Below are 20,970 nucleotides of genomic sequence, written 5' to 3'. Positions count from 1 at the left end.
TACCTCAATGCCACTGGCAAGTTCCCCCATCTGAGAAACTCGGTAAGAGGCAAAGAAAGGGTTAAGCAAAGTGGGGGAGGGGCACAGTTTATGGTATCAGAGTGTAAGGTAGCTGCAGACAAAATAAATGCCCATGGGGGTCCCCAAGCATGTTTGCTGAGTAATTAAAAAGTATCATTCATGTCTTTTATTAGTGCCATCCTTGAGTTACAGGCAATGTAAGTCTATAAAGTAATCAAGCACGGCCTCAGCTGTCACTTGCACTGGTTATAATTCAGCTCTTCTTGACTGAGATGCTGGCAGTCACAGACAGTGACAGTGGGACATCTAACCAGCTGCTGGTTGCTCTGGGGTGCTTCTAAACAGGGGGACAGAACTCTACCACAAGGGGTGAGAAAGTCCGCGCACCCCCAAGGAAACAGTGCTGCCCGATGCTTACAGAAGGCGGAACACTGACTGTGTGGGCATAGCTGTTGTTGTTCCAATTATTTGTTTTCAAAAAGGTTTCCAAATCTCACAGTGAGGTTTGGGGTAAATCAGCCCACAGCAATGCTGGCAGTCGTCTTCACATTACTGAGAAGGCCAACACTGATGACACTGATAACAAAATGTCATCTCCAAGTGGGCAATAGTCAACATAAACTACAAATACATTTTATGTTGCTACGTGAATGACCTGAGCAGACAGAGAGCCATCTGTAAGTCCATTTAAGATTTATTTTTTTTATATATCCAATGCTTAAATAGATATTAACAGATGTGGTAACTATTACCCTATTAAAAACCCTGGCTCTACAACATGAATCCCATGAACACAGTAGACCCTTTGACCTCCACTTGTTTCCTCTTGGGAATCCTTGTGTGTACATTTGGCATAATATAGAAAACACTGCAGTTTAGCTATCATCCACGAGCACTTGTTAGCTCAAAATGCATGGGGGGGGCACACAATGCACATTAACTCAGGTTGGATTAGCAAAGCTGAAGATATTAGAAACACAAACTTCAGGGTCAGATGGATGTATAATGATCTATTATTTCAATTCAAAGTGTTAGGATGAGGTCACCACATGAAAGAGACACAGTGTTCCTTCCAGATAAGGAAAGCTAGAGGGCTAAGAGGGGCAACTGATCTGCTTAAGGGGGCATTCCCACATGGACTCACTTGTTCTCAGTGTGAACAGAAGGTCTCAGTGCCTCTGCCACCCTGATAATTCTGTCTGCATCCCCCCTTTCCTGGACAATTTTAGACGGTAGTAATGCCAAATAAATCTTGAAAATAGTAGTATCTAGTAAGCATTTTAATTCTATTTCAGATCTGTTAAAACTGAAATTAAATATGACCATCTCCTGTGCATAAAGTAAATTAATAGAGCTCCCTACAGCTATACCTCTAGAGCAATCGTCTCTTAATGCTTGAACATAGAGTGTCTGTAATCTACTTCACTTCAATGAACGACCTCAGAGGAACCACTTTCCTAAAATAGTTCCTCTCTATCAGTGTCTTTCTCCAAGTCCTCTAAAGTCAAGAGCCAAAGCCTGCTTAGATTTGTCTGGCTCATACAAAACCTCTAATAGAGATCACTGAATATCATGACATAACATCCCACTAGTCGTCCCCATGACTTAATGTCAGGGGACATTAAGAAGCAATTGCATGGTACAATAAACCAGAGCACAGTGGGACCGTTGCAGGACCCAGACTCCATCAATACCATACTCTGTGAATATTCAAGTCACCTACAGAAACTGTAGTGTGCACACAGCCAGGGCACACCCTCCTTCCTATGTATCTGCAACCAGACACAGAAGTAACACCCGATGCAAGTGCTGTGTGGATGGTTGCTATGCCTCCAGGCTTGGTGCCTGTAACCTCAGTACTGGAGAAGCTGAAGCAGGAGGATCCTAGTAAGTTGTTTCAGGACAGTCTGAGATAGTAAAGTACAGAGTGAAATCATGTCTTAAAGGAAAAAAAAAATTTTAAATTGATATCCTTTCTTATTTAGTTAATTATGACCCCTCAAAATTCTATATGTTCACTAAAGGTTCTTTCTTAATATTTTCCAATTCCAGGCTTGCTAAATCTGTGGTTACAGAATGTAAGGATATGGAAAGTTGGCTCTATAGTTTTTCCGATCATATCCATAGTGGTTATCTGGTTAGTCTCTTCAATGAGAAAGATTCTGGTCTCTTCACTAGCTATGGTGAGTTAAGCCAAAAAATCCTGATCCTTTCACCTCTTATCTACACACTACAAAGGACAGTGACATCTGTTGTCATAGCAGCAGTGCTACAGGCCTCAGGACAGAGGATGGAAGTACTTACTTCCTCCTAAAAGGACTTTTCATTCCACCATAAATATCACCTTCCATAGTCACCAGGTGGTTAAAAATCACAACCCACCTCTGCACTCTCAATCCGTATTCCACTTTTTAGAGCATTTAACACTTTCTGGCAAATGTATTAGATGTTGATTGTTGATCAACTTTCACAAGAATGTAGGCACCGGAGAAAAGTGATCTTTTTATTAACTGCTAAACTCCAAACACTAGGATAGCAATAAAGAAGTGTTCCACGAGTCCAAGTCCTGCAAAAAGTCTCTCTAGAGTAAGTTAGATTTCAATATAGTTATATATATATATATTTCAATATAGTTAGATTTCATATAGTTAACGAATACCTTGTAGGTAATGACTGTGGGGCAGACACAAGAGAACCACGGAAGTGTATATCATCAGATGCCATCAGGGGCTACAAGGCCAAGGGTAGGATAAGAGCTTGGGGAATCAGAGCAGTGGCCATTTTAGATGGGAAAGTTCTCTCGCTGAAGTGATGCAACCGTCACAAGATGTTCAAGTCCACTGACTGCCATGCGACCGTGGAACAAATGCACACGCTCTGGAATGGTGGGGTCCACTCAGGAAGCCCCCACACAGCAACAAGGCCGGTACGGTGAGAGTGGTGTCGTGCTTAAGATAAGTGTCACTCTGGTGGCTCTGCCACTTGGTAGTGTGTATGGAGCAGGAAACAATGCATGCACCCAATGCATTCAGAGTCTCCGAGCAGTTACTCTATTCCAGCTACCAAATGTCTGTGCCAGAACATCGCACAAGACTACAAGGCACAGAAGTAATGGCATTGTTAGACATTCTCCATAGTAGCCCCTGGCCTCTTGAAACTGACTTCACTTCCTGCCATTGCCCGGGAAGGTGGCAGACTTCACTGGGAAGGTGCAGAAACTGAGGAACCCAACGACTGGTAAACAGTGGACTATCGCGGGGCAAAAGAGCTAAGTTCCGCCGCAGGGCTGTTGGTGAACTCCTCGATCACTTTTATTTGGCTATGGCAGGGATTAAGTCACCAAGTAACGGTTCTGGCAGGATGGAAGCTACTCTAAAGGGAGGCACCGTGTGCCTCTCCCTCCAGCTTTATAAGGCTTTAATGGTGACTGGAGCCGAGACAGGATGGGTCCGAGACACACCGGACCACACCTGGCCCTGCCCACTTGCCCACTATTTCAAGTTAGGACCTTCCCAACGAAAATCCGTTTTTTACTGCTCTCTCGCCAAGCGGCCTCATGTGACCGAAGCCTAGTTTCGGGCAGCCAGGGCAGCCGCCCGGGTGCGCTAGAAAGCATCTCGACTTTTGTGTCCTTTGTTAACAGTCCGGGTTCGATCTTTACCTTGTAAAGAACAACGAACGGCAAAAGGTCGGCTCTAAACCTGTCTTCAACTCGGGCGGAAGTCCCATCTCCGCCAAGGAGGGGGCACTGGGCAAGTTTCCCACCGCTAAACCCCTCCGCTTCCGGCCGAAGTAGGGCCCAAGTGGCAGGCCGAGAATCTTGGGGCGGCTCTGGATGCCGAGCCAGGCCTTCCCCGCCATCCCTCCACCTGGCGACCCAAGGCCTGCAAAAGTGAGCCGCGCGAGGCGGTCCCGGGCGGGAAGACCTTGAAAGAGCACGGCTAGCTCGCGCACCGGTAGCTGGGGGACCCCTCCGCCTCTCCCCAACCGCGAGCGGGAACCCGGAATCCTAGCCTCGTGGCCTTGGGGCGACGCCAAAAGGTGGACCCTAGTCCAGGCCTGCGCGCATGCGCAAGGCGGCGCGGCCCCAGGGCCCGGGAAAGGGAGGTGAACCCAGAACCGCGCCGCCGACCTCGCCCACGGGCTCGCGCGTGCGCGCCGGGGCGGCCCCCTCTGCCCCCCTCGGCCTGCGGCCCGGGGTGGGAATGGAGGCGCGCCCAGCACCCCCGCAGCGGCTGCGCAGCCGGGCCGGCGCAGGGTGAGGCCTCCGCCCGGCCTGGCCTGGGTTCCCCGGGACCCGCCCGCGCCCGCCGCCCACACTCACGCTTACCTCCGGGTTTCGCGTCCGCTCCGCCGCCGGCAGCGGGGACTGCTCGGCCGGGGCCCGGGAACAGCCGACACTTGGCGCCTCCCCCCCTTGAAGCGGCCCCGGCTCGGCGGGCAGCGCTCGAGTTCAGCCGTGCGGGGAGGAGGGGGCCGCGGAGTGGGAAGAGAAACGAGGGGAGGGGAGGAGAGGGCCCGGGGAATGCGGGGAGGGGAGGGGGTAGTGGGAGAGGGGAGGGGGCTGCGCGCGGCGCCCCTCCTCCTCCTCCCCCCCCTCCTCCGCCCGCGCCCGCGACCCTGCCTGCAGCCCAGCCTCGGTGGGGACCCCTGTGCTGGACCCCTCATTCTGTCTTAGCGCCCACATTTCGGGCGACCTATGCCTCTCCAGGTTTAAAGGCGTTCGTTTTTGTTTTTTTTTTCTGCCTGCTGCGAAACCAAGAGCCGGCGGGTGCGAGTCCAGGCTTACCCACTCCATCCCGGAGGAGGCCGGCCTCATTGTGTGGTGTTGGAAGGCACAGAGATCGGTCCCGTTTTTTTAAAAATGAAGGAAATTCTGTCACTTGGGACGATGTGGAACGAACCTGGAGGATGTTGAGCAGAGTAGGCACCGGGCAGATACTTACGGATCTCATTTAAGGAGCTTTTAAAAAGTCTCACCGGCACAGTAGAGCGGTGGTTACTGGGACTAGGGAAAAGGGACACGGGAGCTAGTGATCAGATTTCAGTTAGGAGGAGCAAGCTCAAGAAAGCCACTGTACTACCCGGCGGCTACAGTTATCAACAGTGCACACCAAAAATTGCTAAGGGAATAGATAATTGCGGAACAGGGTCTCCCTAGATGCCCAAGTGAGGCTCGAACTCCATAACCTCCCTCCCTCCTCCCCCTGCTTGATTTTTGCCATCACATAGTGTATACATATATCAAAAAACTGCCCTATAAATATATACATAAATATATGATTTTCAGTGGAAATTCTAAAGGAATGTACTTCCTTATTTTCTTGGCCTCAGCTTTTCATAGTACGTGATCTCAGGCCACTTACAAGGGAGACAGCAGAGATTTAGGTGACTTGCTTCCGGCCATCCAATTAGAGGTAAAGCCAGGACTCAAGGCCATCTCTTCACTCCTTGACCATGTGGTTTCTTTCCAGATGACTCAGAAAAGTGGGTCAAATGATGAAGGCCTTAGCAGTGTAACTGCAACCTGGGTCACAGGATCCATAAAGGGCTCTTGGGAAGAGGTCCGCATGATTCTTGGTCTTGAGCAAGTTTACTGGCTGGAGGCTAAAAGCTCAGTTTAGGCAGAACACCGGCAGCCCCTGAATTTAGTACAATAGTGGACCGGGCTTAAAGAGAGGAGAAAATGGGCTCAAGATAATTTTAGAAAATGGAATCAAGACTAGATGTGGAAGGTCGGGAAAAAAATTCGAAATACGTGTCATATATTTTTATGGGCTCCAAATCATTGCCTTTAAGATGGAGCATTGGTCTGTTTACTATTTCGCACAACATGCTGCTGGTACCAAGCCGGACAAAGATGACATATATTTTTTAAAATCCTAAATAAAATATCAACAAATAAGATCCAACAATAAATACCACGATGAATATCGGGATTATTTCAGTGGTATAAATATGATACAATGGTAAGAGTTATTCTACATAAACAGGTCAAAGAAATAGGAAAGTTTTAATTGATTATTTAAAGTGATAGCACTCAATAGTCTTTTGTTGTTTGTTTTTTTCAAGATAGGGTTTTTCTGTGTAACAACCTCTAGCTGTCTTGGAGCTCATTTTGTAGACCAGGCTGTCCTGGGACTCACGGAGATCCACCTGCCTCTGCCTCCCTAGTGCTGGGACTAAAGGCGTGCGCCACCACGGCTGACTCAATAGTCATTTTTGATCAAAGAAACCTTTAGTAAATGGCTACATTCACTCAATAATAAACAGCTTAAGAATATATCTAAGAAATACAGGAATAAAGTTGGTGCTTGCTCACATAATTAATGCTGAAATGTAATACAGTGATGGAATGTGAGAACTGAAATTAGTACAGATGTTTTAGGTGATTCAATTATACACACAGCTCCTTTTCAGAAAGTCTTTTTGAGACAAAGTAGCTAAGACTAACCTTGAACATCTGATACCAAAACCTGAACCCCCCAAGCGCTAGGACTGTAGGCAACATCACAAATTGTTCCTTTCTTTTCCTTCTCCAAGCTGGCCTCAAACTCAGAGATTGGCCTGCCTCTGCCTCCCAAGAGCTGGGATTAAAGGCATGCACCACCACTGCCCAGCTTCCTTTCCAGTTTTTGATGAGTGAAATTCAAAGGCATTTGTGGATGGCTGTCCTAGATGGTGGAGTTGTCAACGGAGCTGGGGTAGCATGTTATCCATTCACAGGATAGCTGTCTAGCAGTAGGCTCTGAAAGTTGTTACTTTTTTGACTGCTCTATGTAAGGCTTAAATGCTGTGGAATAATCTTTTGTACACTATAATGACGAGTTGCTCTCACTATTAATAAAAAGCTGATTGGACAATGGCTAGGCAGGATTTCTGGGGCAGAGAGGACATTGGGAGGAAGGAGGGCAGAATCTCCGAAGTCTCAGGCGATGCAGAGAGAAACAAGATGAACATGCCATGTTGAAGGTACTGCCACATGGCAGAGTGTAGATAAGAAATAGGGGTTAATTTAAAATGTAAGAATTAGCTAGTAACAAGCCTGAGCTATCAGCCAATCATTTATAATTAATAATAAGTTTTAGTCTGGTTATTTGGGAGCAGCTGCTGGGACACAGAAAAACTCTGCCTACATTTGAGGGAAAAGAAAACATCCAGACCCCTCCCAGAAAGTGACATTTTAATTTCTTCTTCAGCTTTTCTACCTTGTACCTGAAACAGCAAGATGCCCAGAAGACAGTTGAGTAGCCTCAGTCACTGGAGCAAATGCTCTTTGCATTTTGCACAAACTTGTGGTCAGTGGTGTGCTCTAACGTGGCCTTTCCCAGTATTGTAAGAACAGGGTACTAGGGTAGTCATGAGCAGAGCAGGTTGTAAGGCAAGCAGGTCTTGGTTCTGAGTATTATAGATGTTTATAGTACAATGTTGTAGCCCAAGTCGGGCGGTGGTGGCGCACGCCTTTAATCCCAGCACTCGGGAGGCAGAGGCAGGCGGATCTCTGTGAGTTCGAGGCCAGCCTGGTCTACCAAGTGAGTTCCAGGAAAGGCGCAAAGCTACACAGAGAAACCCTGTCTCGAAAAACCAAAAAAAACAAACAAACAAAAAAAAAAAAAAAAAAAAAAAAAAACAATGTTGTAGCCCAATTTACACCAGCTTAATATCACAGCCTGTATCAATGATCGTTTGCACGCTTTGCTTCATATGTACTTCTAGAGACTTCAGACAAGAGCAGACCAGCAAGGCTGGGCTTCCCTAGATCCCCTGGGCAAACACTGCCTGAATTGTCCCACTTTTGGGTCTGACCTAACTGTGCTTTGACCCTTGAGGAAACAAACTGAAAAGCTTTCAAAAGTACTGATAGAGTTTGGTGATGTCCAGTTAGAAAGACAATATATAACCAGGGCAAGGCAAAGTGGAGAGGCAGGCCCTTATCCTTAGGAAGGAGTCTATTCTAAATTTAATCCACACCCCTAATAGAAGGGTAGAAAAAAACCAGCCAACCAAACAAACAAACTTAGGATTACTTAAATATTTTAAAAATGTAACTGAAAGCCCAGTGTGTTAGAGGAAGACTTTTCTGGAAGACATTTTGCCCCCTGACAATCTTACTGTTAGGAATTGAGTATGAAACATGTAGAAGGCTGGTCACAGTAGCGTTGTTTGTAATTGGAGAACATGGTGTCTGTCCATTCAGGCTGCCCTCACCAAATACCGTAGTGTGGGTCATTTATAAACAGAAATGTATTGGTCACCTTTCTGGGAGCCAGGAGGCCCAAGGTAAAGCCATGGGGAGACCTGGTGTCTGCTAAAAGCTTGCTTTCTGCTTGGTCGACAGCACCTTGTTGTTTGTTCCCACACTGTGGAAAGGATAGCACTCTCCTGAAGTAGCTAAATAGGTGAGGAGGTCCCTGGAGTCTCCTCCCTTCTCCTATGACTTAAAGGCCCACGGTAATGTTACCACCCTGGATACCAGGTTCTACCATATGAATAGGAAAGGACACTGCCATTCACATAACAGTACTCGGGAAATAGCCTATATATTCTATAGCCCACTGTTTGGGTAAGTTAAAGCATGGCAGATTAAAAGCTGCAAATTTTAAAATTAAGGAAGAATATGTGAGCATAGAATAATTGAAAGGAAAGTAAAAATCTGACTCATTCAGCCATCCATACTTCGTGGCCCACCTTGCTTGATTAATACTTTCTCTTCACCACCACCATGCTTGTATGAAGCATCTTATTCATCTACCAATGTTTCAGAGACTATTTCTAAAAGATAAAGCATCTTAAAAATTCTAATCAAATATACCACACCCGCAAAAACTACCACTAGTTCCTTGGCCATGCAACACTCTTTCAGAGCCTAAGTCCTCAAGTACTTAAAGGGTACCACAGTCCCCTGGCAGCTTGACTTGGGATTCAAATGAAGTCAGGCACAGTGATTGAGTCAGAATCCTTACTTCTTCCTTTTAATGCATAAGTTCCTTCTCCTGCCTCTTCTGTTTTATGCAGCTTATTAATTGGAAAAGTCAAGTTACTTGTCCTGAGTACACACCCTTCATGTTCACCATAAATTAATAAGTAGATTTAGAGTCTTGAAAGTATTTAATTTTGCTTAGTGTTCTTTCTTTCTTTTTCTCTTTTCTTTCTTTCTTTCTTTCTTTCTTTCTTTCTTTCTTTCTTTCTTTCTTTCTTTCTTTCTTTCTTTCTTTTTTTTCTGGAAAACTGACTTCTGAGTCAGCAGTGGTCCCTTCCATCAGTGGCATGGAAGTAAGATGGTTTCTTTCTCTGACATGGTAATTGATGATGCTCAGTCCATGCAGTCAGCAGATGTTGGGAATGGTAGCATTGTATTATTTCTTGTTGACTTACGAGCTGGACTACTTTCATAGAGAGGGATGTCCTTCCTCAGTGATTCCCAGTCAACACAGGAAAAGCAGAAGGAGCTCCTCATTCTTTCTACTAATTTGCCAGTTTTCAAAATAATGAGTCAACCCACTAGCATTCTCCAAGCATCACCAGCCGGGTCTGTAGGTGTTTGGTAGTACTGCAAATTCATAGACTTCATCTTCAGGTCTCCTTCAGAGATCCTGGGTTTTGCTTAGGTTGTAATTCAGCTGGTCATAGAGAAGAAGCCATTGCTTTCTGAGTTGATAGTACTAGGCCATTCTTAGTTGACAGGGTCTTAGGCAGACATGTGACTGGTGCAAGCCATTGATCTGTAGTACCAGAAAGTCCACAGAAGGCTTCTGGAGAGACACCTACCACTCAATGTGTGAGGAGCTACCATGGAAGGATGGAAGAGTCCAGTGACACATGAGATACTTATGTGCAGTTTTGTTCTCTAGTACTGAGACCTAGATTTATTGACAGAGACATCTTGCTGGTATAATACTGGCAAGTAGAACCACATACATACAGTCAAACACAAATGCGTATGTTTATACCAAAACGTGCTTGGAAATAGTCACTTAAATGTCAGGAGCAATTCTCTCTCATAGGTGAGAGGATGTCTAATTTCTAATTCCCTATATATTTTTACAAAGTTTAAATTTTCATGGTATGATACATTTTTTAAAGTATTATTCCAAGTAATTCTTATTTATTTTATGTTACAGCATTTCCCCAAATACATAATCTCATCAAAAAGTCCCTTTTTGCCATGCATGGTGATACATGCCCTTTATGCCAGCATTCAGGGGGCAGAAGCAGGTGAATCTCTATGAGTTTAAGGCCAGTTTGGTCTACACAGTAAAACCCTCTATCAAAAATAAATAAAAAGTTTTTTTATAAGTCCTTGTTATCTATGATTTTTCTCATGGTGTGATCACCAGGCAGGAAATCTAGCCAAATAACCAGCTCCAGGTCCAGTGAGAGATCCATGTCAAATGTGAGAGACCCATCTCAAATGTGAGAGACCCATTTCAAATAATACTTAGAGAGTTATAGAGGAAAATACCTGACGTTTACCTCTGACTCCCTCACATGCATGAATGGGCAAGCATACCTGAACACACACACACACACACACACACACACACACACACACACACACACACACACACACACACACACACTCTGTCCCCCACATACAAATGCAAGTCTTCCAGAATAAAACTTTCCTTTCTATAGTCATGACTGTGCATGACAGATCCTGCCACTCACACAGTGACAAAGGACACTGAGTCAACATTGCATGCCCCACATTCTGATAGCTTTAGGACAGCTGCTGTGGCAAATTTAACATAGCAGGTTACTTTGCGCTCCTGGATTTGGTGCTGAAGTAGGAAAACGCCCGAAAGATATGAGATGGGTGTGTAAAGACTGTTCACAGAGAGGATCTAGAGGATAGCATAGAGGAGAATGAGTGGGTATAGGGAAGCCAACCAAGAAATGGTTGGGGGAGTCCAGGCGAACCTGGGTAATGGCTTTGAGACAGAAAAGAGCAAGTACTGATTAATCGGATACTTACTTGAGTCGTCTATAGCCTTTGCCTCTTGTTCTCTCAGAGCCTGGCTAGAGTCTTCATGTAGCTGTGATATCTCAGCAGGGGCAGGAAAACTGAAAACAAGCTTTCCTCTGTCCACTGCCAGGTCAGAGCTCTAGGGAGTAAGAGTTCACACTCATACAGCCGCCAATATGGATGTGGCAAAAGGTCCCGGCCAGGTCAGCTGCTGGTTTGTGCTTTAGTTAGATACATCCACCCATTCACCGGATGAATGACAGTAGGAATTACCTCCTGACTTACAAATAGAGATGTGGCCTCTACCTCAGTAGGAAAACAGTAGGTCGTGGGTTCCTGGGCCATATGGTAGCCTTGACATTTGTTCCTTGTCTTACCTTCAGGATCTCCAGTGAAGTGATCCTCACAGACTTACCCTAGAATATTCTTGTGAGACTTCAGGAAAGGGCCTTCCCATAAAGTTGGCTGTGTGCCCAAATTGGAACAGACTGCCTTGAAGTTTTATCAGGAGTGAAAGAGGCCTTCCAGAGGCTTCTCTCCAACAGCACAAATAAAAATAAACACACACACACACACACACACACACACACACACACACACACACACACACAAAAAAAAAAAAAAAAAAAAATTGAACATGTCCAAACCACTCCAGCCTGAGCCAGTGTGAATCTGGAGAGGATACTGCAGGACACCTGCTACCTGAGGGGAGGGCTGAAACTATCTTCCCTCCAAGCCAGCCACCAGAGAGGCTCACAAGACTGCTTTGGCTCAAAAATGCTACCCCAACTGCAAGAATTGCAAGGAATGGGTCAGTATGAAAGGTGAAGAGCCCCATAGAAGAAAATCTGTTCATATGCCATTACTTAGTAGCAGTGTTGATTCAATCCCCTCTCACGAGATTCCCATCTGCTGTCCTACTCTGAGCTAGGAGTTGATGACTTCAGCCCCAAGTCTCTAAAACCATGGAACTAATACCTCCTCACATTTGCAGGGCTGAGTATCATGTTTCCAAAGCTCCTAGTACACTCTGAACTGATGTTCTCAGGCATATCTCAGTGAAAGGAGGACCTGAAGGGATATTTTAATTCTTTTTATACTTTGAAATATTTATACAGAGGAGGCTGGGAAGAAACTCACTTTGTAAAATTCTCACCTCACCTACACAAAGCCCTGGGTCTGACCTCCAGCGCCACATCCACTGGTTATGATTGTGCATAGCTATAACCCCAGTTTTTAGAGGCAGACGTAAGAGAATCAGGAATTAAGAGTATCCTAGGCTCCATAAAAAGTGTGAGGGGGCTGGAGAGATGGCTGAGCAGTTAAGAGCATTGGCTGCTCTTCCAGAGGACCAAGGTTCAATTCCCAGCTTCCACATGGCAGCTCACAACTGTCTGTATCTCCAGTTCCAGGGTACCTGACACCCTCATACAGATATAAATGCAGGCAAAACCACCAATGCACATAAAAAATATATTAAACAAAAAATAACAAATTAAAAAAACAAAAACAAGCTCGAGGACAGCCTGGGCTAGATGAAACCCTGTCTCAAATAAATAAATAGCCAGGCATGCTGCTGTACACCTTTAAGAAGGCTAAGGTAGGCAGATCTGTGTGAGTTCTGGGATAGCCTGATCTGCATAATGAGTTCCAGGATAGCTAGCGATGCATAGAGAGACTGTCTCAAAACTAACTGGATAGATAGATAGATAGATAGATAGATAGATAGATAGATAGATAGATAGATAGATAGATAGATAGATAGATAAATGAATGATGTGCTGGCATCATCAATGAAATGGTTGTTGATTCTCCCCCAGGAGACATCTAGAGCAACGTGGAGAAGAAGAAATGAGGAGTAAGACTAGGGAACACAGATACCAGTTACAAGTCAACAGTTCACACTGGGGCTGACAACCGGGCAGGACCTTTGTTATCAGGAAACCAAACAGGCTGAGAAGGTTGATGCAGAGGCAGGAGGAGCACTCTAAGTCCATATCAAGGCCAGTCTAAAGAAGAACGTGAGCTTCAGGCCAGCCAGAGCTTCATAATAATACCCATCTTTAAAAGTAACAACAGCAACTAGAAACCAGGAAGATGTGACACGATGCCACTGGACTCCACGGTTCTGGCCAGCGCCTCTCTCTGCTCTCTCTCATGCCAGTCTACTTATAATTCCTGCTGTCTGTGTGGGTCTGGCAGGGGTTTCTTTTGGACTTCTCTTTGATTGGCAGTGTTCAATCTGTGGTCAATGTCCTGGAATTCTTTCCCTTCCGTCAGCATTTATGACCAAAGCTCTTCCATGTCTTACTTCTGCTTAAGACCCAGAATCTTCCACCTACTGAGCAGAAGGTCCAGGACCCAGTTTAACCTGTCTTCCTGGTTCCCATTACCTCACATGATTCTTTGTCTTCCTCCTTCTGTGAGGTTTCTTGAACCAGTTCATGGCTCAGATAAATCTTCCACATCTGCCTAAAAGTTCAGAGGAATTCCTGAGCTCAGGAACACCACTGGCCCCTCCCCATTCAGTGCCTGAAAGGTGATTATCTTCCCATGGTAATGCTCAGTGAAAATGTCCTTTTTAATCAGATATATGTAAGCATATCTTATAGGAGCAAATGGTAAGTTTTATGTGTCAAATATGTAAAGTATATTTTGAGGCTGACAATCTCTAAATGAACTGTGAAATTTGTTATGCTGATTTGAGTTTCAGTGTTCTGGCCCACGCATAGAACACTCTTTTTAGATTTGGGCTTCTCTAAATCAATCAGATGTGGCAGAATAACATTTTGAGTCAACACACAAACACCCAAAGACATGAAAGTGGGAGGGGGCTATTTGGGAGGAAGAAGGGGTTCATTGGAAGAAATTATGGGACGTATTTGGTCAAAATACATTGTAAAAATTACTGGATGGATGAAACTAATTTGTGTATGTGCTGAATCTCTCCCTCTTTTTATTAGAAATAGATTGTTCTCTCAAATAATACATCCTGACCTGTTTCCTCTCCCTCCATTCCTCCCAGACCCCCCCACGAACTCCCCTTTCCACTGAATCCACTGCCTCTTCAGAAAAAAAGCAGGCCTCCAGACAGCAACCAAACACAACAAAACAAAATACAACAACACCAGGAAAAAGCCCTCACGTAGAAGCTGGACGAAGCAACCTAACAGGAAGAAAAGAGTCCTAAGAGGACCTGGCGCAGACCCCTGAAGGCCCAGTGCTTGCCACTTCCGTCTCTGTGAGCCCGTGTGAGCCCTGCTGAGTTGATTCAGTGGGCTGTGTGCCAGTGTCCTCCCTTCCCTCTGACTCCTACAATCTTTCTGTGCCCTCTTCTTCGGGATTCTCTGAGCTATGAGAAGATGGACTCAATGGAGTCCTCCAGTTTACACTCTATCTCCTCATAATGTCTGGCTGTGGGTCTCTGTTTTCATCTGCTGCCAGAGGAAATCTCTCTGACGACTATTGGTCAAGGCACCAAACCCAGGTGTGGTAGTTTGAATAAAAATGGCCTCCATAGGCCCATAGGAGATGGCACTCTTAGGAGTTTTGGCCTTGTTGGAGTAGGTGTGGCCTTGTTAGAGGAAGTATGTCACTGGGGGCTGGCTTTGAGGTCTCAGATGCTCAAGGCTTGCCCAGTGTGGCACTCTCTTCCTGTAGGATCAAGATGTAGGACTCTCAGCTGCTTCTCCAGCACCATGTCTGTCTTCATGCTATTATACTTTCCTGCCATTTCATAATGGATTAAACCTCCGAACTGTAAGCCAAACCCAATTAAAGGTTTTTCTCTATAGGAGTTGCCATGGTCATGATGTCTCTTCAAAGCAATAAAATCCTAAGACACTGGCCTCTGGTCTAACCAGTCTCAGGTTCCTGGCCATCCAAGCAGTGTCCAGCATGGGCTCCCTCTCATGGAGTGGGCCTCAAGTTAAATCAGACATTGGTTGGCCACTCCCAAAAGTTCTGTGCCACCGCTGTCCCAGCACATCTTGCAGGCAGGACAAATTGTAGGTCAAAGATTTTTGTGGCTGGGTTGGTGTCACTCGCTTGGTTAGAGTTATCCCAAGATATTTTATATTATTTAAGGTTATTGTGAAGGGTGTTATTTCCTTGATTTCTTTGTCAGTCCATTTATCATTTGTATATAGGAGGGCTACTGATTTTTTTTAGTTAATCTAGTATCTAGCCACTTTGCTGAGAGTTTATCAGCTGTAGGAGATCCCTGGTGGAATTTTTAGGGTCACTTATGTATATACTATGATATCATCTGCAAATAATGATACTTTGACTTCTTCTTTTCCAAATTGCATCTCTTTTAGTCATCTTATTGCTGTAGCTAAAACTTCAAGTACTATCTAGAATAGATATGGAGAAAGTGGACAACCTTGTCTTGTTCCTGATTTTAGTGGAATTGCTTTAAGTTTCTCTCCATTTATTTTGATGTTGGCTATAGGCTTGCTGTAAATTACTTTTATTAAGTTTAAATATGTCCCCTGAATAACTAATATCTCCAGAACTTTTATCATGAAGGGATGTCAAAGGCCTTTTCTGCATCTAATGAGATGAGGTGGATTATATTTGTTGATTTTTGTACATTGATCCACCCCTGCATCTCTGGGATAAAGCCTACTTGATCTTGGTGGATGATCTGTTTGATTTTTTCTTGAATTCAATTTTCAAGTACTTCATTAAGTATTTTTGGAACTATGTTCATAAAAGAAATTGGTCTATAATTCTTTCTTTGTTGAATCTTTATGTTGTTTGAGTATCAGGGTAACAGTGGCCTCATAAAAGCAATTGGGCAGTGTTACTTCTGTTTCAATTTTTTGGAATAATTTGAAGAGTATTGGCATTAACTCTTCTTTGAATGTCTGGTAGAATTCTGCACTAAAACCATCTGGCCCAAGGATTTTTTGTTTGTTTGTTTGTTTTTGTTTTTGTTTGTTTTTTTACTTGGGAGACTTTCAATGACTCTATTTCACTAGAGCTTATATAGGTCTATTTAAATTGTTTATCTAATCTTGTTTTAACTTTGGTAAGTGGTATCTATCGAGAAAATTATCCATTTCTTTTAGATTCTCCAATTTTGTGGAGTAAGGTTTTTAAAGTATGTCCTGATGATTCTCTGGATTTGCTCCATGTCCATTATGTCCCCTTTTTCATTTTTGACTTTGTTAATTTTGATCTTCTCTCTCCATCTTTTAGATAGTTTAGATAAGGGTTTGTCTATTTTGTTGACTTTCTCAAAGACTCAAGTCTTTGTTTCAATGTTTCTTTGTATTGTTCTCTTTTTTTATATTTTACTGATCTCAGACCTGAGTTTGATTATTTCCTGCCATCTACTCCTCTTAGATGAGCTTACTTTTTGTTTTAGAGCTTTCAGGTGTGCTAGTAGGTTGCTAGTATGAGATTTCTTTCTTTTTTTTTTTTAATGTAAGCACTTACTGATAATGAACTTCCCTTCTAACTTTCATTGTGTTCCATAAGTTTTGGTATGCTGTGTATTCATTTTCATTGAATTCTAATAAATTATTTAATTTTTTCTTATTTCTGTCTTGACCCACTTTTCATTCAGTTGAGGGTTGTTCAGTTCCATGAATTTGTAAGCTTTCTGTTGTGGTTGACATCCAGCTTTTATCCGTAGTAGTCTGATAGAATGCAGGAAATTATGTTAATTTTCTTATATCTGTTAAGACTTGCTTTGTGTCTGAGTATATGGCCAGTTTTCAAAAAAGTTCTATGAGGTGCTGAGAAGACGGTTTGTGTGTGTGTGTGTGTGTGTGTGTGTGTGTGTGTGTGTGTGTGTATGTATGTGTATGTGTGTGTGTCCCTTCTTTGTGTTTTGCTGGTGTGAGATTATTTCCTGTGTTTTCATGGGTGTAGTTAATCTCCTTAGGCTGGAGTTTTCCTTCTAGTCCCTTCTGTAGGGCTGGATTTGTACATAGATGTTGTTTAAGTTTGGATTTATCGTGGAATATCTTATTTTCTTCATCTATGGTGATTGAAAGTTGTGCTGGGTATAGTAGTCTGAGCTAGCATCTGTGGTCTCTTAGAGTCTGCAGGACATCTGTCTAGGCCATTCTGGCTTTTAGAGTCTTCATTGAGAAGTCAAGTACAATTCTAATAAGTCTACCTTTATGTGTTAGTTGGTCTTTTTCCCTTGAAGGTTTTAATATTCTTTTTGTTGTTGTTGTTGTTGTTCGGTATGTTTAGTGTTTTGATTATTATGTGGTGAGGGGACTTTCTTTTCTAGTCTAGTATATTTGGTGTTCTGTATGCTTCTTGTACCGTTATAAACATCTCCTTCTTTAGGTTAGGAAAATTTTCTTCTATGACTGAAAATACTTTCTGGGTCTTTAAACTGGGGGTTCTTTTCCTTTTTTTTATTCCTATTATTCTTAGGTTTTTGTTTTTTTTTTTTTTTCATAGTGTTTCAGATTTCCTGGATGTTTTATGTCAGGAAATTTTTTAGATTTAACATTTTCCTTAAGCAATGTATCCATTTCTTCTACCATATCTTCAAAGCCCAAGGTTCTCTCCTCCATCCCTTCTGTTGTGTTGGTGAAGCTTGCCTCTGTAGTTCCTGTTCAAATTCCCAAATTTTTCATTTCCAGAATTCCCTCAGTTTGTGATTTCTTTATTGCTTCTATTTCCATTTTCAGCTCTTGAACTGTCTTATTTGTTTCCTTCAACTGTTTGTATTTTCTTGAATTTCCTTGAGGGATTTATTCATTTCCTCCAGTTGTTTGTGTTTTCCTGGCTTTCTTTAAGGGATTTATTAATTTCCTCTTTAAGGACTTCTATCATCTTCATACAGGTGGTTTTAAGGGTTTTTTGTTTTGCTTTGTTTTTGTTTGTGTGTTTTGTGCTTCAACTAGGCTGGAATATCCAGGGCCTGCTGTGGTAGAATAGCTGGGCTCTAGTGGAGACGTATTGTCTCTGTTGTCATTGTGTTTATACACTGGGGTTTAGGCACCTGTGTTTTGGCTGATTATAGGTCTAAGTGCTGACCTAGACCTAGGACTCTGGGAGTTCAGGAGAGGATGTTCTGTGGGAAAAAAATAAATGTGTTTAGCCCCAATGTAGATATTTAGAACTAAAAATTTTCCTATATTATCATCTATAATAGCTCATCAATTTTACAATTCATGTAAAATTACAATTACAAATTAATGCAATGCCTTTCAGTCTTAGGATATCTCAAATTATGATTTTTTTTCATTTAGGCTAGTTTTAAATATCAGGGTTTTTTTTAAATATACATTGATCAAAGTAGTATGTATGCTGTTGATAATTTGGGCTTAAAAAAATTTTTTTTGAGACAAATTCTTACCATGTAGCCATGGCTGGTCTGGAACTCATTAAGTAGAGAAGGCTGTCCTAGAACTCACAGAGGTCCATGCACCTCTGCTTCCTGAGTGTTGGGATTAAAGGCATGGGCTATCACACCTAGCTAATAATTTGGATTTTTAAGAATTTTTTTGTGGCTTACCTAGCACAGACCAATATCCTCATAAATTTACACACATTGATCCATAATACATTTTTTTTATCAAGCTGAATCCAATAGTATGTAAAAAAATTATTAATATGAGTGACCAGAAATCAGAAAATGGATGAAAACCATGAAGAGGCTTTTATGTGCCCTATGGTAGTAGGGCACATAAACCTATGCCAAGATGTTTGATGGGTGATGGTCTTTGGAGAAATCCAAATTAGGATTATGATGAGGTTACTGAATACTATCAAATGACAAACAAACAAGTGACAATCGGGATGCTGGGGATGACACAGAGGAACTGTTGTTACGTCTTTATTGGAAGTAAAATTATATAGCTACCCGAAAATACTCAAGTAACTTCTTAAAAGGCATCTATCTATCTATCTATCTATCTATCTATCTATCTATCTATCTATCTATCTATCTATCTATCTATCTATCTACATTTATATATATGATGTTAGAAGAAAAAATAAAGGCCTATAAATAATATAAACAATAATGTAGTATAGCATGTTAATTCATTCAGTTAACCTATGACCTAAAAATCAACACTGAATTAATCTATGACCTAACAATTGTGCTCTTGATCACATAAAACGATCCTACACATGAACATCCACAGCATAACTGTAATAGTTAAACAAAAACCCCAAAAGCTCATGACTTTCAATAGATCGATGATTATACACGAATTAAAATGAGCCAATAATTGTTGAAAGCAATAACTTGGTTGAATCTTCAAGGCATTATGCTGAGTGTGAAAGCCAATCTAAAAAGGTCACACACTGTATGGTTCTGTTTCTGCATCATTTTCTACATGGCAAAATTTTAGAGAATAGATTGGTGGTTGCCAGGGGTTAATAATGGTGGAGGAGAGGGAGAGGTGAGTGCTTTTATAAAAAGAAAACAAAAAGGGTGGGGAGGAATCCCTGTGGAAGTGGAGTGTCCTGTGTGTGATCTGATACACACACACACACACACACACACACACACACACGCAGCAAAACTGTGCAGAATGAGGCACACAAACACTAATACATGTTGAATCAGGGAAATATGTATAAGGCATGTGTGTTGATCCAGTGCCAGCTACTGGCTTACAGTAGTATACTGTTTTGCAAAATAGGGAAACTGGTAGAACGTATCATCCATATTATTCTTATGGCTGTATGGGAATCTGCAATTATATCAATAAAAGTTTGAAGTGACACACTGTTTTAAGTAATTGATAGGGCTTTATAGTTTCTTCTAACATTCTATTATCTATCTATCTATATATTTCTCAACACAATGACAAGATAAATTTGTTTGGGGACTTCTGAAAAAGGAAAAACATTAGGAAAAAGGGTAAATGGACTCCCAACGAGCACACACTTCTGGTTCCAGTCACCCAAGTCAGCCATTTGAGTGTCATCTTCTTCAGTTACAGGAATTGAGTTGGGAAGAAAACACTTGCCTTACATGTGGTCGGGTGGTAATTTTACAATAATGAAGTGGGTAAGGCCTTTGTTCTTAGAGCTCATAGTCTGCATGGCATCCCAGAACTCAGTGCAGATTTCCTTTCAAGTCTATCTGTTCATCTTTGCACTGCTGCACTCATAATAAATGATGATTACTATTATTAATACTAATAGCTCCAGCAACATTATACGGTGTAATGCTGGGGCGATTAGCCTGAGAAGTTTAATAGGTGTTATTTTCTTTGGCTTATCCTATGTTATCTTGATATTTCTACTTATTTGTCCCTTGAAATACCCTACCTGTTATTGCCTCTGAATTATCTGGTAACCTTCTTCACTTTGGTTTCCTTTGGCTGGAGCATTTTTTGTGGTCACTCCACAAATGCTGTTCCACTTTTGATGATGTTATCTTCAGGTGGATCCAGGGGCCCTCACAGGGTAGGACTGTCATTGCATCAGCCAGGGCTCACTTGGTGAATTGCCTCAAATTTTAAGCACCTTGACTGTGAACGAGTAATGTGGACAAACCTCATTTATTCGTTTCTTCAAGACTTTGAAATCCAAACTTAAACGGTGTTGTTGGATTTTTGTGTGTGAGGGGTGAGGTTGTTGATTCCATTGTTTGTAGTAATATTTAACCTAAATATATTTAACCACTATAAACGTTGACATTTGCAAATCCACATTTATAGTTCTATTTTCAGGCATATTGTTATTCTGTGTCACAGATCTAGAACCAGATTAATGTCCAAATCTATGAATTTACTAACACTTAAAGCAAGGAATGGTGTGTGTGTGTGTGTGTGTGTGTGTGTGTGTGTGTGTGTGTGTGTGTTAATTAAGCAGCAATTGGACCACTGCTACTCTGAGGTCTTTGACTTCAAGAGACAGAGTTAAGAAGCCTGCAGGAAATACATCTAAACCGCCAGACACTGACCACAGCGCCCAGCCTGGAAGCCTCAGACCTCTGGTACACAATTGTGCTGCTGTAAGCAAAGCCAGGATGACAGTGGTGTTAG

General features: G+C 42.6%; 1 protein-coding gene and 1 long non-coding RNA gene across 15 annotated transcripts in view; one reads left to right on the top strand and one right to left on the bottom strand.

The window, feature by feature from the left end:
* Positions 1 to 11,125, bottom strand: part of Rcbtb2 (RCC1 and BTB domain containing protein 2) — a 49,922-nt gene extending 38,797 nt beyond the window's left edge. For 2 of the 14 annotated variants that reach the window (XM_015985744.3, XM_042285142.2), the window contains exon 1: positions 4,968 to 5,042. The gene's annotated coding sequence lies outside the window, so the exon portion shown is untranslated. Of the gene's footprint in view, positions 1 to 3,682; positions 4,020 to 4,351; positions 4,614 to 4,810; positions 5,043 to 10,996 lie in introns of those variants that run through there. The other 12 variants (XM_042285135.2, XM_042285140.2, XM_076545362.1 and 9 more) reach the window with 11 other exon arrangements.
* Positions 5,152 to 11,566, top strand: LOC121832355 (uncharacterized). Its single transcript, XR_013042523.1, has 2 exons — positions 5,152 to 7,319; positions 11,371 to 11,566. It is a non-coding gene; the product is annotated as an uncharacterized LOC121832355 (long non-coding RNA).
* Positions 11,567 to 20,970: the final 9,404 nt, after the last annotated feature.

Source organism: Peromyscus maniculatus, chromosome 9 (genome assembly GCF_049852395.1).
Source record: "Peromyscus maniculatus bairdii isolate BWxNUB_F1_BW_parent chromosome 9, HU_Pman_BW_mat_3.1, whole genome shotgun sequence".
In the NCBI taxonomy this organism is placed as follows: domain Eukaryota; kingdom Metazoa; phylum Chordata; class Mammalia; order Rodentia; family Cricetidae; genus Peromyscus; species Peromyscus maniculatus.
This window is presented reverse-complemented; position numbering and strand designations above follow the sequence as displayed.